General features: G+C 36.1%; 1 protein-coding gene across 1 annotated transcript in view; it reads left to right on the top strand.

The window, feature by feature from the left end:
• Positions 1–4,610: 4,610 nt before the first annotated feature.
• LOC138324342 (cGMP-dependent protein kinase 1-like) overlaps positions 4,611–20,217 on the top strand; it is a 63,618-nt gene continuing 48,011 nt past the window's right edge. The window contains exon 1 of the mRNA XM_069269416.1: positions 4,611–4,916. The gene's annotated coding sequence lies outside the window, so the exon portion shown is untranslated. The remainder of the gene's footprint in view (positions 4,917–20,217) is intronic.

Genomic DNA, 20,217 nt, shown 5'->3' with positions numbered 1-20,217 from the left:
TATTTTATCTGCTATTGAACAGATCCTAGGATAAGGATATGCATGATAATCATAAACTGGAAGTGGGTGTACCATATTGGTGAAAATTTGATATTACTAAAAATAGACCTCCAAATTTTGCCCTTTTTTGGTGTCAAGAATCTGTAAAAAATTATTTCAATGTTCAGTCATAATTTGCGGATATGTATATAGTTTTGAGAACATGATATCGGTTTTCGAAATTGAACAATAATTGATATATTTTCAGACCTAAATGGGAACCCTGGTGTACACATCGGGATGGCAACATCAAATCATCGCTAGCATAGGCCCCTGGGCCTTTTGAATTTTTTTAAAGGTAACTTATAGGTTCACTGTCATAGTACTACACAATGCAACTGGGTTTTGTAAAATTGGTTCGTGGGCAAAATTCAATGGTATGTGTAACAGGTCCTTTCATAAAAGGTGTCAGTAATAGTTAATATTTCATATGATGTGTTACGTCATGGAGGTGTCTTTGTGGGTTCACAACATATTGTGACATATGACATATCTTAACTGCGCAGTTACCATTGCAGCAGGCATGTTTGGCTGTGCGATGTTAACGAAATGTATCTGTTACACACGCGAAAAAATTAAATGCCTGGTATCGCTCTTTAACACTGTGACCGGAAGTAGGGAAGTGGTCACTTTAACAGCTTGTGGTGAAGTTTTTATAATACCTCTTGTCCTGCTGTAATTAGTCGGTAGATGGTGATAAAACACAAACAATCCGATAAAATAAAACAAAAATTCCAAAACAAAACAAAACAAAAATGTATCGTGGATTGCTAGATAGATTGATTGACCCTATCTGTTAAAAGGATGTTAAGTGTAACAACACCAAAGGCTGTTTGAGTAGATATTTCAAAAGGTAAGATTTTCAATATTCTTTTATTCATAACCCCTTGACACTTTCTGTTAAGTTGATTTGTTAATGTCTTTAGCAGTCAAACGAACAAATCGTTCTATACTTCAATTCTTCGTGCTTTCAAAATATTGTTATCGAGCAAAAAAAAAAAAAAAAAAAAAAAAAAGAAATAACTGTCTCATTTCTTGTTTGAAATTCAATAAAAACATCACAAGTATTGCAGTAAAGCTAAAATTTATCACTGCTTCCTCGTCCATTGTATGAAGGCGACGATTTATTCCCTGCCCTCCTCTTAATACCACTTTTGTCGAGTCGAGCGTTCATTCTTGTTAGAAGGGAGTCTCTTGTATCTGTTCCTTCTCGGTGCCCACCATTTAGGTAGTGGAACGACTGGTCGACGCGTTGTGAGTATAATGTGACTGTATGATGAGTGCTGTTCTTTAACTTTGGTGGCTTACTTCAGTGAGTTGTCGCGTAAAGTCACCCGCCATGCTTCTACAAGGAGACAACATAAACACACTCTCTTAGAACATCAGTACACATTGCTAACATGGAAATCTATTTTTCGAATATATGTTGCTGATGCAAATCTAGTAGCGTAAATCCGAAAAATATTATTAATGATATTTGCTTCATTAAGCCTATATCCGAAGTATATTTTTAAGGTGAACATTAAATTGAAAGTAGCATGCATCGTTATACTATTGTAATTTTACCTTGTTTTCGATTCGGGTAAGACGTTGTTGAGATGTGAATGGTACAAATGGAAAGCAAATGGAAAGCTCTTGGAAACGGGTTCGTGCGTGTGTTTGAGTGTGTTTGTATTTTTCTTTTTTAATTTTTAAATATGAACGGTCTCTACATTCCCTGAAAAGTAACCCAGTATTTAAAAACAGCTTTCATAAACTTTGAGGCCAAATTTTGCCGAAGTTAGGTTCTGCCATGGTTAACCTTTATCTATTGGCTACTAGATACCACACATCTCCCACCACTTCAAAACATATACCAATAACCTCGTGCTTTATCGGATAGTTTTTCCCGGCAGCTGTTCTTGTTGTCTGTTGTCCGGGTCAGAACCAGCTGGTCGCTTGTTATCCATCCAGACAGTTTGGTCACTTTATCTCAGAATATAATCAAATGTTCTGATTTACTGTGACAGGCACACTATCTCAATATTAATCCGCCTTCATTTTTGACAAAGTACAACACAAGCGTTACATTTCAATCGAACTAGCTGTAAGATTTATACATCAAAACAAATATCTAGAAACAGGCACCATGGTTTGTCAACAATTTAATATTGAATTGCGTCGCCTCAGCTGAGTGATGTGTTAGAAATCAGATTCATATAACAAGTAAATTGAGACAAAAGTATCTTTGAAATCAAATTTCATTTAATGTGACTGTTGTTTCACTATTTAAACAAAGAACATTAATTTCTTTGTATTATAAAAACTAATCCGTATGCTTTAAATGTTGTAAATGATTTTTAACAGGTTTACTTAATGTTGTCTGTAAAAGCAACGTCCTTTACGATTACTACACCCAGTATATATAGGGAAAAAATTACTTACTAATATACCTATATTGGTAAAATATGGGATTTTTTTTATTGGACAAATCGTGTGATTTTCTTTATAGCAAAAGTGAGTTTCAGAGATTTATTTTACGTGATAAATTCTGACCTGCGCTTCAAAAATTCAATTGCAAGGTCATCGTAACGCGATTCTTGCTTTCCGGTATGTCCTTTTGTATTGTTGAGCATTAGAGGATGATCTGTTGTTCTGACACATTGTCCTGTCCTTTTGTATTGTTGAGCATTAGAGGATGATCTGTTGTTCTGAAACAATGTCCCGTCCTTTTGTATTGTTGAGCATTAGAGGATGATCTGTTGTTCTGACACATTGTCCTGTCCTTTTGTATTGTTGAGCATTAGAGGATGATCTGTTGTTCTGAAACAATGTCCCGTCTTTATCTGCATTAGAATAACAAACAAAAAGATAACACAAGTTTTCAATTTATAATTAATTGAATAACGAAGTGAAACAAAATAAGACAGTTGTGTCACAAGGGCTAGATCTCAAAAATAATGATGAATGGTGGATTTGTTTTTCTATGAAAATAAGTCATCGACTTAAGGCCCACTACCTTTCCGAAACGGTTTTTGATTTTTTAAATGGGAATGTAAAACGAGATTTATAATTTTGTCGAGTGGCAAAAGTTATTAACTTGTCGTTAATACTAGACTTATTATCACCTCCTAAACAATTTAATTAAAATAAATAAAATGTTAATTTTCATAACGCGGGTCGTCTTATGATTTCCCCCGTCGTCCTAAATACCGCACGGTAGTTGACTATCACTGCGGCAGACGGTAAAACAGCGAAATGACTCTCCATTTTTATCATATATTACGCAGGAAATTTTGCATATGTTTGGTGTTGTAACCTCACCTTAGGCCACCGGTATATATTTTCTGAGGTAATTAATGTTTTTAAGTAATCTTTATATTTTGCTCCGGAAAGGTAGTGGGCCTTTAAGTTCACGCGGTGTCAATACAGCAATATAAACACAATCCTTGATAACAATAAATGAGGCCTATAACACTAGCCGTTGTACTTTGTTGACCTAAAATGATCATCCAATTCTTTCAATGTTTGGAAAAGTTGCAAACTTGAGGCGATCTAATTGTACGGATGTACATACAATAAAAGAAAAGGGGATCAAAAGTAATGTTGACCTTGTAGGAAAGAAGGCTATTTTGTTCTCTGTAAAACTACAAATACTCCGGAGTTATAACCTTTAAACGCCATTTCACCTTTTCGCTAACTCTTCAACTACAAAACAACTAGAAATTATTATCTGATTATAGCAAACTTTTTAAAATGCTTTTAAAAGACATAAAAGTAAATGGTTCCGCATGTGCGTTGAATGTAATATGCAATTAATGCATGCAATCGGCTATCGCATTACACCATGCACATGATGGATACGTCAGACATGTATTGATTTGTATTTTTTTTCAAATAACTGAACATCAACTGAAGAATTTCCTTTTCACCCTGTCCCGAATATCAGGTTTTTTTTTTTTTTTTTTTTTTTTAAATATTTGGGTCAACAATAGTATACCACTATATTAAAGCCATAGAAGAAGCAGGTACTTAATGAAAATGTGCATAGAAAGCACTTCAGTGTACACTTACACGCCCCAGTGTAAACATAGTTAAATGCATCAATAATCACATTGAACACCCTGTTGTTGGAATTTCAACAACTATTTCGCTTGTATACATTGATCAAACTTGTGAGTTGACATTTAAACTCTCTAGTGCCATACGTTATATAATTTACCTACCAGATAAAAGCTTGTAGAACGCGCAGTGTTGAGTAGAGAAGAGATACGGGATCTCTATCATGTCAAACCCGGCGATTTAACAGGCAAAACACAACACACGCATCATTCATTGTCAGTGGTGAGGCTCCCGTATTTATCATCTACTCATACATATATACTATTTACATTGTCAAACAGTTAGGGAACTTAAGGTAGACCCCTGGCCCAAACAAATTTTAAAGAATTTTCTAAAGCTGATGACTTTGACATATAAACATTGAACATGTTACCGTGTATACGTATTATAGATCAATTGTGAGCTGGTCGTACAATCACAGCTTTTAATATAATAAAACATAACAAGACAAGGCTGGGGTTAAAGTGTTGCTGGCGCGGAGCTGCTGGCGAAGTGTGGCGAGCTGATAAGTAAGCGACTTACTTTAGAATGTGTATAGTAGTGTAAGAAGGCTTGTTGACACAGAGATACTGTTTGATTTTTTACCTAAGCATATATTAGCCTATGATCCATTGTATCGGGCTAGTTATACACTGAGCATTGTATGTGTTTACTTGGTTTCCGGACTAACGTGGCATTCACAATTCATAACGTCCTATCTCTGCCAGCGCTGACGGATCACCACTTATAGATAGCAATAAAATCGGGATCAATTTTACATCTTACAGAAGCGTAAGGTAAGTAAAACCTATTTAACTATTCAAATCGTTTGTAAACATGTTTATTAATATGAGTGTATATCTGCACAGTTCGAGAGAGAACCTCTGCAGTAGCGTAATTTGATTCTGTATGTCAATTGATATCATTTTAAATTGTTTATTGAAGTGATGGAAATTAACAATGGGAGGTAATTTACGTACATGTTTGTTGAGGAGGGAGGGAATGTCGTGCCCGTGGGCTGGGGTAGTGGACTGTATTTATTGTTGGTAACACGTGTCTTGGCCCCATACTCTTATCTATAGAGAAATCCACACACTGAGTGTAAGGACACTGCTTTCGTTTTAATCGTGTTAGTATGTCAATCTCAAGTGTTTTCCTGTACACACACATAACACATATGTGGCCTCCAAATTAGTTGACCTTAGTCACGGGTCAGTGTAGTAAATTCCTAACCCCCATGTTTACCCCAAAAATACACGGGCTGTCTATACTGCATGTGCTTATCGCAATGTTTATGAATTTTAATCCAGAAAACGTTGACGCTTTATTCTTTCGCCAATCATGTACACAACAAACAATTAACATAGCTAACTATTCTAATGTTTGTTTCTGTAGCAAACGATATGATTATCAAGGGAACTTAGTCGTGTTGTTCAAAAGTTTATCTTTTGCTATAATTTTCAAACATGAAAGATCATAACATGTAGACGAAGTCTAACAACACTAAATGAAGTCCTTTGAGTCCTTGAGTATTTTCTGTTTGCCATTCCGTTTAGGAAGATGTACATACGGGATTTAAAGCAAATGTAAACTGAAATTTTCACTATCAAGTACAGTAATTAACATCATTATATGTAGAACAACTTGGTCCTGGTGGAAATAGTATTTTGACAGGTACTATAGTTATATGTCACGTGGGTTGAGAATATTCCGTTTGTGTACACATACATTGTATGTATTATAAACAACTTAATATGCTAACGCACGTTATATTCGAATTTGTATCTTTAATATTTCTATGGTGTAGATTTGTAAAGTATCTTTGTATTTCGTGAACGAGTACAATTTGTTAAATACCTTTTCATTTTATAGATTCCTAATTTTCAACATGTATACTTTTGTAGTTACATTTTTCTGGTGCATACATGGGCTTATGTGTTTCGTTAAAGAACGTCCGGATATTTTTGTTGTATGTTTGTATTGCAATGTTTAGTGTGCACATTTCGTAATGCCACATGAAATGTATATACTTCTGATGTTTACACGTTATACAAGTTATCGCCAATAGGATTATAAAGTGCAGTCACGTGTATTTACTGGATTGCACTTTCTATAGCGCGTGCATTACATAATACTCCATTTAGATTTCACCAGCGACTCTCTAAAGGTCATTGCTTTGTCCCCCTGTATGTTCTCAATACACGTTTGACACGAATTCTTATCCATGCCCAAGATAAATATATTAGTAATAATAAGTAAAAATGCAGCATGCCCTTGTAATAGATAAAAAAGTAAGATCAGTAAAATAATTTTGCGTTTGCTCTTTCACGATTGCCTGCGCTCTGAAGTTATAATGTATAATCTTATTCGTGTCGGGCCGTTGTAACTGTATTTCATATATGAAATATGATTTAATACACAATTTGTATCGCATATATTTTTTAACACGACATAGTTTACTGTTAGTCTACGGTTTATGTACATAATTTATGCATACTTGAATACTAACCACTAAATCAAATGTGTATAACTTGTGATATAAAAAAGAATCCTTTATACCTGTATCATGTCCGTGTGTTCTGTGGTTTACTCCGGGTCTATACGACGTCCTAATCGATATGTAGGGGATTAACTTCACTTATAGATAACACGTAAAAACGCAAATCATGTCGATACAGTTTACCTGAATTTATCACTGCTCTTTAAGATTATCTCTATTTCTTCCTGGTAGTTAAAAATTGATTTTATTCCCAACTGAATTGAAAGTTATTATACCTGTCTTTACATAATAGTGGTATTGCTATTTAGCCTAAACCCTTTCAATTGGCCTTTCTTGTTGTAGCAGGTGATCATAACTGAATTGATTGTGCTCAAATATAGATTAAATCAACACAAAACCACTCAAGAATCGAATCCAATTACTATGCTATTTTGATGGATTAACTTCATCTCATTGGTTATATCGATTTTGTAAACAAGAAAGAAGCACACGAATGTTCAATGAGTTACAGTTTGTGATGCTGGGTCATTCTGAAATATAACTTTTATCAGTGACATGTTACATGGTAAGTACAAATATGTAAGTCTGCCCACCAGTAGTCCAAACATCTTCATAAAGTTAGGCCAAACCTCCAAGTACAGTTAGTCCAAGCCTCCAAGTAAATTTAGGCCAAACTTCCAGTGACACGTCAAGTTAGTCCAAACCTCCAAGTACAGTTAGGCCAAACTTCCAGTGACACGTCAAGTTAATCCAAGCCTTCAAGTAAAGTTAGGCCAAACTTCCAGTGACACGTCAAGTTAGTCCAAGCCTCCAAGTTAAGTTAGGCCAAAATTCCAGTGACACGTCAAGTTAGTCCAAACCTCCAAGTACAGTTAGGCCAAACTTCCAGGTAAAGTTAGGCCAAACTTCCAAGTAAATTAGGCCAAACTTCCAGTAACACGCTAAGTTAGTCCAAACCTCCAAATAAATTATGCCAAACTTCCAAGTAAAGTTAGTTCAAACCTCCAAGCAAAGTTAGTTCAAACCTCCAAGTAAATTTAGGCCAAACTTCCAGTTACACGTCAAGTTAGTCCAAACCCCTAAGTAAAATTAGTCCAAACATCCAAGTAAATTTAGGCCAAACTTCCAGTTACACGTCAAGTTAGTCCAAACCCCTAAGTAAAATTAGTCCAAACATCCACGTAAAGTTAGTCCAAACCCCTAAGTAAAGTTAGTCCGAACATCCAACGTAAAGTTAGTCCAAACCCCTAATTAAAGTTAGTGCAAACATCCACATAAAGTTAGTCCAAACCCTTAAGTAAAGTAAGCCCACACATCCAAGTAAAGTTAGTCCAAACATCCACGTAAAGTTAGTCGAAACCTCCAAGTAAAGTTAGTCCAAACATCCAAGTAAAGTTAGTCCAAACATCCATGCAAAGTTAGTCCAAACTTCCAAGCAAAGTTAGTCCAAACCTCAAGTTAAGTTAGTCCAAACTTCCAGTGACACGTTAAGATAGTCCAAACTTCCAAGTGGAGTTAGTCCAAATTCCAAGTTAAGTTAGTCCAAACCTCCACGTAAAGTTATTCCCCTTCTGTGACACGTGAAGTTCCTCTAACCTGTTGTGATATGTGAAGTAAATCTACCCCTCCTGTGACATGTGAGGTTCCTCTGTCCCTCCTTTGACACGCGAGTTTCTTCCTATGTTTGTAGATTCCATTAAAGAGGTTTTGTTTAACTAGCCCAATCTTTTAACCATTCAATTACTCTCTAGTTTCATTAAATCGGTACTATTCCCTAATGGAAAGTCTGGGAGGACGGTGTGTGACAGGGAAGGCTTACGCTGTCGATATATCAGATGTATAGTTTTTAGATGTGATTACTAAGTCTTATGGTCTGTCTTAAAACTCAAAGCCATGCATTGTGTGGACATACGTTATTTAACCTATCACTATCTAATAATAACAGGAAATGGAATGAAGTCACCGGGTGACCATGTTTTGTTTTCTTTTTACATTCAAGAAACACTGTTGTTATCTTTATATCAGATATATTGAATCCGAGATTACTATGCAAACGATGCCTTCTATGTTGTTCACCTATTTTTCGATTCACACTACCGAAAATTCAAGTGTGTAATACTAACATGTTAGATAATACAGTTCGGAATCTGAAGTAGGCCCGAGTTGTAACTCTGAATTAGCTATATGATTTAGGACAGTTTCGCTATATTTCTCTTCGTGATTGGAAAACTTGGCCACAACATAGTATATCCTCACAATTAAATGTTCTACACTAAAAACATAATAAGCATGACACTACGTGACCTTAAACCATCAGCCTTCTAGCACGTCATCGCCGCTAACAGTTGCATCGAATGCTATACCTGATATTACAAGTTCAAAGGGACGCCCTACTCTGTGTATGGTTCAATTGAAAGGCATTACATGAATTAAATGAACATCAATGAAAAAGAAAAGACAAATGTATCCTATGTTACATGTATATTCCTGGAAATTAAACGTGGAAGTTTTATAAAAAAAAGCCCTCATTATTGAGGCGATATTAGTCCGCGGTCGATAGAAAGTAAATAGAACTTAATAATAATTCAGATTTTATTTTCACACAAATAAATTATTTATGTATACTAACTGTAAGTAAGCGGACACTCATAAATGTCACTCACAAGAGAGCGTTAAACGGGTTTAAACTGAAGCTCGAGTTCACATACTGTTTAGGATGGCATTGTAACGCTGATTAGATAATCACGGAGAACAGTGATTCTAACTGCTAAATATACCCCCTCAGCCCCGCACAAAAAAAACAAACAAAAAACCGAAGAGATACTATCATTGTAGTCTCAGAATCTCTAGCGATAAGATAGCAAAGCAAGACGTTTTGCTTTAGTGGAGAGTTCTGTCCACAGTACTGGTTACAATAGTGGCCAATGAAGTCATGAATCATGTATCAATTGTCCGTGGTCATATTCTACTTATTCTACTTCTATGCAAGGTAAGAACCTACATGTGGAAATTAGCAGATTAAACGATGTGCAAATATATGTGCGTGTTACAGTAAAGAACGCTGCAAACCCAATCATACGTCATTGAATGCTGTGTTCAAAACAACAAGTAATTTTCTTCTATGATAGACCTGCTGCTTTCTTTAGATAGAATTTCGATCACATGACGAGTTATCCAAATGTCAAGTTGTGTTGTAGTTTCTCATTGATATAGCCTCATCATGAAACCTAGAATATAGTGCAAGCTCAATGAATTATACTGACGCCGAGAAGAACAGTCTATCATGGTACATTATAAAAGGAAACAAGTCATTCCACTCACCGATGACTGAGCGTAAAGTAGGAGTCAAAATACGAGCCCTTGTTAATTAAACCAGGTTACTAAACCCAGACGTTGTTTGGTTGGTTGGTTCAATATATCAACGTCCTATCAACAAGCTGTAAGGACGGCATCCGTGTAAGCCGGCTTTGGGAGACTGTAGAATGTTTGTTTTTTTGAAACAATACTTGTAGTAGTGGAACTCTTGTACATTTTATATTACAGTCTCACTGACACAGAGCTCGCGACCCGATCACATTATAGTTTTAACGGACAAACCGGTCGTCCCACTCTTCTAATGCTGAGAACTAATTAGCAGAAGTAGAAACTACAATATAAAAAAAATCGATGGTGATGATTTCGGCAAAAAATTAAACGTTTAACTTTTTTTTGAAAATACGAAGTTATCAAATGTCAACATGATACATTTTCTATTCTGAGATGATGACAGAACACGTTTTGTTGAATAAGTGTTTTGATTCACGCATATGGCCAATTTGACAGTCACTTGCTTCAAATGAAATACTGGATGACACCAATAAATCAGACGTCGGGTTTTGTTCGAGGCATTATCTGCAGAGAATCCCAGGCAGCAGCTGCAGCCTGAATGTGGCTTCCTGTTCGTAAGGGCGGCTGACGATCACCTGCCAACTTCTGCTTGTCGTCCCTCCGGCCTCGGCGAAAAAATGAAATAAATCTGTCATGTGATGAACTTTAAAGCACGAAAACAAACATAAGATGGATCCATTTCCTAAGCTGCGATAGTCCTGCACATTACAATTCAAAAGTAGGAGCCATCTAGAAAATGGGATATGGTCTGATTTGGAGACTTTATACAGGAAGACAATCAACGTTCTTTTCGTATAGGTTCCACCAAGAAAAGAGTTACTTAAAGGGGTCGTTAAGATTAATGTCTGCAGTTGGGGATCGCCATGATACAAGTTCTATTCTTTAAAATATCGGTCATATATAAGATAATAGTCTCCAGCTTGGAGGTTGGTCAGCATTTATTACATTAACTTTTGTAGAAACCCAATATGACATGTTATGGGGGCATGCTTACTATAGGTATATAGAAAACCCAATATGACATTTTCTTGGGCATGCTTACTATAGGTATATAGAAAACCCAGTATGACATTTTCTGGGGCATGCTTACTATAGGTATATAGAAAACCCAATGTGACATTTAATGGGGTATGTCTATATTAAGCCACAATCCAAATCTTCTACTTCTCTATGTGTAATAGTTAACGCTCTGGTTCTCTTGACGAGCGTTTAATTCAGTACGGTCAATAGGTATTCAAAGTTAAGTTGATGATAATATTTACATAGTGGTCAAGATGTGTTTACTCTAAATCGTCTGCAGTCAGTCCCATTAACGTTCAATTGGTCGTATACATTTGTTCCGGCTTTGTCGTACATATGAATGCGGGGTTGTTAATATAAATGTAGTAACTGGTTTCGGGTAGGTAATTTACGTGTTAGATCGAAAGTTGGTGTAATTTATGTCTGAGTGTAATGTATAATGATGGACTTAAACCGTAATCTGGCATCACGCGTGTGTAATTTATTGATTATATTAACGGTGTTTACAAGGTAGATTTACTGTGTTTACTTTTGGAATTTTTCAAAGTGAATACTTGTAAATCACAGCGTTTAGATTTGTGATAGTGTCACGGCAATATACATCTTATGTAAGATCAATCGGTACTAGACACGAACTCGGAGAACCAGGGTGTCAGATTAGTATTTATAGGCTATCAGTTTACTTTTAATATACAGTCGATATTAATTGAGTAAATAAAGCGTGGTTTGGTTTCTATAAGCAAGGTTAGAAGTTCGTGTCTTAATGGAAAGTGTTAATTCTTGTAAGAATCGAATATAGCACGTTCTGTCACCTTTTTGTGATATGTGAAAATTCGATATGTGTCAAACATCAATTGTCGTTTTAATATCATGTGTTTGCAATACAAATGTCTTCGTCATATTCTTCATTTATGCATCAGATATCGGCATGTGTCGATAAAATGAAGGAAACTAGTGACATTTGTGTCAGATATCGGTCGTTGTTACGATGGAAGTGTTTATGACAAGTGATCGCTGACGGACTTTTGTGCCACGAATAAAATACGACATATATACGTCACTACCGGTAGTCGTTTGCGAATCAAGCGCCGATACTGAAGGTGAACTTACAGAACTCGTACGCACTACCATATTGGCTATCAAGCGTCACTACTCGTGTACTTTTACAACATGTGCTGTATCGTCTGACAACTATAGCTGCTTCACTCTGTTATCAGGCACTTTAAAAGATCTTAACATGGCAGTTTGGACTTCAACATTGGTGATCCGTAAACATAGCTATCAATCTCTTTGATACTATAATAATACCCAGGAGATGCGATGCACTTTTATAGATCGATTCTACCCTGAGTTGACGTTCAACCATTAATTATGACGGTACCTGAACTGTTGTATTCAATAGTGTGCCATGTCTGTACTTGGGCATGTCATCTTCACTTCCCTTTCCATCTTTAATGTCATTTGTATTTTGGGTAAATATTCTGATTTGGTCCATGCATACAGACACCATTTTTTGATGAATCAACTTGATGATTTGTTGTCTTCTGAGGATTTTACATGTGAAACTTAATAATTACTTGCCTTTATTTGGAATTAACCGTTAACTAATGTTGTCAAAACATCTTAATATATCTTCAAGAGCAGGTGTAATGCAAATTCATTTCGACCTTATTCGAGAAAAAATAAGTGACATCCCGGCTTTGATTGTGCTTTAAATCCAACTGAAACCTTGGAATGATTCTCTATTCACAAGTCCGTAGGAATCCCCAGTGACTGGTGAACCGTCTTTCTCTTTGAAATAAAAACAACGAGGTAGCAGCTTTGGTCGTAATTTTCACGTCGTTGGGTGATGCATTTATACATTTTTACCCCGTACTTTCGGGATCACCAAAGAAGTACATTCCTTGAAGACAGTTTCCTTCCTACCTGAGTAGCAACTCTTAGTACCAAAGTACCCCAGCATTTACCTTGTGAAGGGTCTGCATTGCACTACTATAACATGCTTATTGTCGCCAAAATCTGAACAATATAATATCTGAAGTAAAAAGGAAAGGTTTTTTTGAAAACAATGTGTTTATGCCCTACCATGAGATAAGGTATATGAGGAGGATAGTGAACTATATTTACCATGTTTGTCCCTCGCTTGCTTTCTCTACTATCCTCTCACTATTTCGTTTGGAGGAGGGAGCATTTAAGTTTTGTTCTTCTTTATTTAAGTTGACACAAAGAAAGTTTCGTGGAAACATTCAAACTTCCATGTACTATGAGTATTTTTCTTGTATATTATAGTGAGTTCCTTGAATCCATTTCAGTGATTGATACTGAAATTAAGACTCTTATTTGTGATGCTCAAGTGAGCAGTCAACGGTTGGTGGATACGAATACTCAGCTTAATTATTGTCGTCTCTGTCTGTGAAATGGATCCGTAATAAGCATCACTTAGATTTGATTTCGTCAAAAGAAGTTAATTGAATATAGTGCTGTCTCTACTGCGGCTGTCCTTTCGGGAATGACAAGCTCTGTATATTTTGGCGGCACCCTGTTATCCGATATATTTCGCGTTATTAACCTTGCAATGCGAGGAGACATTCAATTAACGGTCGTCTGCCCAGTGGAACTGACAGTGACATAGAGCCATACTTGAAGATGATATATAGTTTCCTCATATGCGATATCAAAATGATTTAGCTAAATATCCGCCGTCTACGTGCTGCGATCTGCCGAATTGCTCTAGGTAATGGTGTAGTTTCAAATTCAATGTAGCTTCATCATCAAATGAGTTATATCTTATAACATGCTTAAATGTATTTTCTTGAAAATAAAACTGTAATGCGTTTTCATAAAAAAATCAAATTGCATTTCTATACAGTGCAGTATATTCGTATTTTGTGCATTTTCTCCAAAAGCTTCTATTTCAAAACTCGTTGTTGGTCAACATGTATGTTGCCTTGCTGGTCAAATGCTGTGATTGCAATGTTATCCCTATTGCCTGGTGGTCAAGGCAGAATGCATCTCTGTTCAGACTACATCATTTTTAACATATTATGGATGCATCCTTCAAAGCAAGGATTAAGATATGTGCATGTTCTTTAAGCCGTCCACTGCTCATACATAGACTCCCCTGACCAGTGCTTGAACAAAAAACACAGATTTTGGCTGTTGAAATTAAAATATTAAGCAATGGTTGAAGTTTGTGTCATTTTAAACTAGGACATACTTATGATTTGACGTTAGGTTTACGTGTTGGTTTGTTTACGACAGCAGGTCAAAGATCATTGTCAAAATGGTGGAAATTGCGTAAGAAGGGACCAGTCCTCGAACACCCCATTAAAGAAATCTACCTATTCTGGTCTATTTAGATCTCTTTTTCTCAAAACAACAAAAAATATTTTCTAAACCCACAACTTGTTTATTTTTGACAAAAAAACTAAATCAACTATTTCGTGGGTAATACACTGGAAATCATGGATTAACACGCGTTTTAACTGGGCGGGAAGTGAACCAAAATAGAAAAAATAACATTTGTTCGTTACTTAGACTAAATACTTGTTGCAAGTGCTATTTTCCTTTAAGAAAAGATGCTTTGCTATCATTTTAACATAATGAAATATTTTAAGAATATTTCTAACTTTTCATGCGATATTTTGGCGATCGTAAATTTTGTGCATTGCCGTCAGAAGTCGTTTGCTCATATTCAAATTACGGAACTGGTTAGAGAATTTTTCTTATTGACAAAAAAGTGGCAATACACACCACAATTATCATGCACAATGAACAAAACAATCGACTGATTTTAGAAATGAAAAGAGAAAAATTAAAAAGGTGTTCGAGCACTGTCCTGTTCGAGCACAGGTTAGGCGAGTCTAGCGGGTTCGCCCGTTAATGTTGATTGTCCTGTTTATGTTTTTTTCGGCTGTGTGGGGTTCACCGAGATAACACTACAAAATAATGTATAGTTTATCCTATTACGAGGGGATTAACAAGTATACTAATAAACATGATCTCCTAATGACCCTTGTATATTGTATTTTGTGTCGCCATTCGCCGAATGGTATTATCTGTTTATAATACGCTGATACATTGTACAGTTATACTGAATAACCCAAATATCATACGTCATCCATTTTATTTTATTGTTTTATGATGAACTGCATCAACATTACAATTGATCATGATCTATTAACGCTCGATTGTTGTTGTAGCGAGCTTTAGACAGGACTTTGTCGTGGTAAATAAAGGGTTACGTTGATGTAATGTTTTTGTCCCCCGGGCGTAGTTTGTGGTGACAGGGACCATCTCTAACCTCTAATTCTGTTTTGTGGTGGTTGACTATGTGACTTGCGTACACTTTATGTTGACGAGACGTTTATTTGGGGTTTACCTTACTACAGAGAATTACCAGGGAGAAATAAACACCAAGTCTTTATACTCTTCCAATGTCAGAGTTTGACGCTAGGTAATTATTCAGTCGTCCGTGTCCTCTGGAGGCTTGTCTGGGTCACGTGATCACGAGACAAGGTCACGCTCTGTTTCCGTGAGTGGCGAGGCATTGCTTGGGGCATTGTTTTAATTAACGAAAACATTTTAAACATGCAAGTAACACCGTAAATGTAAATGTAAGAGCTCTTTTGAATGCCTCTATAAACATACAGACGACATACAGTCTGTAGAATGTGCCTTCAAAGTTACGCAATGATATACACATACGTACAGATAGATACAACCGATAAATAGGCTTAAAATTGTAACAAAACGGGAGACAGACGTTTTAAGTGTACATATACAAGAAACACGACTATGGAGATTTTTTGTGTGAATCTGTCTTAATCAACACAACGGGTTCCGATTAGTTTGATGGTGTCCATTTCGAATGAACGGCGAAATTTCATGTCCGATCAATAGTCAGGTAGCTGGAAACGTGAAATGATACTTTCCTGCAACCTTTGCATGCACACTGCACTGCCGTTTGTCAAAGCGCTTTTATCTTGATCCTGTGGTCATTGGTTATTGTAATAATGATGATGAAATACTTGAATCACATATGGACATTGTGCTTTGCACTGATGTTTTGGAATAATGTCCATGAACCAAATATCGAAACATTTTTTGTTCAAAGACGTGATAGTTTCCTAATTCTAAATCACCATCGGCTCTGTTCTGTTCGCAGTTAATGCTTGCCATTTTGTGTGATTTGTCAATTCTTTTAACAAAATTCTTTTCGAAAAAAACCCCCCAAAAAAACCCCAAATCTAAACTGCTAAAAATTCTTGACAAATCTTGCCGTGTATCTAATTGACTATACATGTAAGTAACAAGGTCAATTAAGCTTAAATAAAAGGCATGCAAAGGTAAATTGGCCAATTGGTTCATATGTTGTTAAGACATTAAATGTATTTGTAGTCCTTTTTTCACTGTATTGATATCTTCTCTGAATGTATTTTCCCTGCCTAAACAAGAATGATAGGTGATGTGAAGTGTTTCTAATTTCCAAATTCTTCTGAAAATGTTCATAGCAAAGAGCTAAAGAAACCTTTTGGCCGAAAATTTACATTTTTATGTACATTCACGTATCAATTAGCAAAACATCAATAAACCGGAGAGTAGCTATCTCAAAATCTTAAAACCAATTTAAATAATTCTTTTTGATTCGGAGTCACCCAGGGCGACACCCTATGTCTTTAACACGCTGTATGCTGTAGTCAATTAACTTACCTTTTATTATCATAATTAAACTATATATCTTCAAGTCTTGTCATGTGTAGTGTTTTAGAAAGTAACAGTAATGTGTATTATAACGAGTCTCACCTGTGAGTGGATGATCTCACACATGCGCGCCACAAACATCTATATAGGGAGTAACTACGTACTGTGACCTGGAGGCAATGTCCTGTTAAAACCACAAACACAGTCACGGTATTAAACCATTAAAAACAAACATCATAGAAAAAAATCTCAGCTGAAGAAGTATAAAAATATATAACAATATTGCCCGTTGTTGTATGTTAAATTAGGAATAATACTGTATTGCAAGTCGATGTCCTGGTTAAAAACCATGCTTGCCATTATAAATGTAAATTTCTGGAGCTACATGTATGTAACGAAAGTTTGTCTAAAGCTTCTAAAAAAGACATGTTCCTTGATAAAAGCGTTAACGACAGGGATCACAAGACACTCGCACCTGTCAATAAATAGTCTAGAGCGGCCTCACTGTTTCCTAGACACGCGACTAGAGTTATGTCCCCTAGTTTTACTGACACAAAATATAATAATCTATTGACATAAGGTAATATGTTATCGTGTATTGGCTCTGAAGTGTTGACTCTACATCTTTGTGATTTTTGTCTTTGGTATCCGTTCAAAATGAACAAACAAATAAATAAATAAAAATAAATAAAAAAATAAATGATGGTAAATGAATAGAAAAAATATAAGTTTATAAAATGGAAAATGTGAATAGCCTGTGAAAAAACCATTTTCGGTATTTCAGAGGTAGCGATCACAAACCTTCTAGAAAGCCATGACCCATTGAAAATCGAGGCATATGATCCTATTCCTCACTATTTTCTTTCTTTATTCCAGAATAGTAATTTCAATATGCACATTTACAGTTTTATGTGAACATATGTGAAATATAACTCGTGTGTGATCTGAATTGTATGCGTATCAAATTGACAATTAATTTTATTCTTGAATATATTTCGTGTACATCTGCAGAGCACGATATCATCATAAAGTCCTAAGAGTTCTCGTCGATGTCAAAATGTCAAGTCTCCGGAATATACATAATGTATGTCACGAGTGAATCTGTTTAAAATAAATGCATTTAAGCTCGATGCGTTTACAAAATATATTTATATCTAATTACAATTTCAGTGCTAGTGATAGATAGATTCCTGCATATGCGACATACATCTATGAACTATATCGACACATGTGTTACTTTTCGACTGTAAGGTATATAATCAGCCAAGGGCGATAGTCTATAGCGTATAATGACTGTCCGAAATAACCTCCGGCCAGATACTTCAACCCAGGTGAAAATATATGATAGCCATCCATCAGTTAAAATGTAGCTCTGGGGAATTCAAAATTCGAGTTGTAATGATTCTTTTACAGTGAAAAGTATGTGTAATCGAAGTTGTCTGGGAATCGGGGAAAAAACCCCAAAACAAAAACAAACAAACAAAAACGGTCCCATTAAAACAACATCACAATAACAAACAACATAATAAATAATGATAATAGTAACAATAACATCATATAAAAGAAGTAGTAATGTTGATAAATAAACAAAACAAACCAAAACAGCCACACATTTGTAGAAATAACAAGTTAACTCTTCCTTGATTATCAGTCCAAAACATTGTGTTCCCTTAGAGGTAGTTTTGTAATCAATGTAAAGGAAATGGAAATTGAACATCCTGACATTAAAACTAGGTTCAGCAAACTTTCTTCAGCCAATATTGCTTAAAACCCTATTTTTCTAATTTGGAAAGAAATTGATGTAGTAGATTTGCCTGTTGTCGTGTTGTAGTTAAATTCTATATCCGGTAGATGCATTTCTTTAATGTAAATCGGATGTTGATGGTACGGCGCATCAGTCTGCTCTAGTTATCGATGGTGGAGGATGTAAAACGACAGATCAACTTTCAAAGGATTTAATTGAGTGATCTCGACTGTGCACCCACCAGACTGGAACTATCGATTGTGCTTGTTGATTCCTTTACAACGAAAATAGATAAATACTTATACAGATTCCATTCACCTAGCTACTATAGCCTGGGGTCTGACTACCGAAACAGGTTGATCATACACCTTCTGGTCCCGGCTAGCCTTGTTCCACCGTGCCGAGACACCTTACAGTCACTCCGGGCACAGGTCAGTCTAGTTTTACATGCATGACGGATGACAAGATTCACGTTCCTTGCATAATGACAAGTAGTGAGTGTGTCAGGTAGGAAGTGAGTACCTCCCCACTACCGCCAGGACGGACGCCTGTTATATCTGACTACGGCATTAACAACATATTAACGAAAGTGGAACAAAAAAATCCGTGTTTTTTCGGGAAATATGTGATTATGTTTCTTGCCTGTGTACTGTGATTGACCTTGATGGACATAGATTGGTTTATTTGCTGTAGGGAATACCACAAGGCTGCATAGAGAGCAAGTATATTATACATGTGTCTCAAAGGTAAGTCTATGACACAACGTGTTGCTGTCACGATCTCTGAAACACTCCAAAGAGTTCTGTATTACAATGTAACACTGGTTTTTGGCAACACGAACGCCTTTCGCAATGCTTAAAGGACAAAGTAGAGTTGCCATACTTGCCCTCTTGTTTTGAAAGTATGTCTTTTACATAGTGTCAATATAATGTATTGTCTACGGCTAATGAATAAACACGTAGCCATTCTTATACATTGATGTAAAAGAATGTATTTACATTTTCATGATAAGCTCTGGTCAGTGTGCAAGCAACGATAGTTGGCCGTCTGAACAGCAATAAATCACGGAGCGGCAGCACATAGGCATGGTTGACAGTGCATTGATTGTTCCATTATTTCTACTGTGTGCCTTTAGGTATATTTACAGGCTACTTCCATTATCCAGCCCCTCTTTGCAACAGATTTCTGTCACTGGATGCCTTCGCTAATCAAATATCCGTTTATCAAAACCTTCAATGTGTTCTCGATGTGTCCGAGTTCTGTGTTAGCGACGGATTCTCAACGCTGTAAATAACGTTTGTTTTCAATATAAAATGCAGAGTGACTTAGAAACAACCTAGCGTCTTCGATTTCCCCCCGTCAGCTAACGTATTGGACCCCACTAAGCATATAGACTTTAGATTTATCTTGCTGGCTAGCCAGTACCCGGTACTATAAATCTTGACCACGGTAAAACACATCCATCTCTCATAGCATATAAGGCATTAAAAATAAGCACACAATGAAATATATCTGTCTATTCATTATATTTACCAAATCTCCTTCATCCCTCAGACCCGCTATCGTTAGTTTTGACTGACAGTTTCGTATGGATTGCTCCTCTGATTTTATTAGAGTCTGAACTCTACTCAATGAAATAATTTCTCTGTCCGCCATTTTGGCAATTTCCAAACTGTACACTGATCCTTATTACAGTAGAGTATGGATGCCTAGATATGTACTTAATGTTTTTACACTTTTCCCC

Source organism: Argopecten irradians, chromosome 5 (genome assembly GCF_041381155.1).
Source record: "Argopecten irradians isolate NY chromosome 5, Ai_NY, whole genome shotgun sequence".
Classification (NCBI taxonomy): domain Eukaryota; kingdom Metazoa; phylum Mollusca; class Bivalvia; order Pectinida; family Pectinidae; genus Argopecten; species Argopecten irradians.
This window is presented reverse-complemented; position numbering and strand designations above follow the sequence as displayed.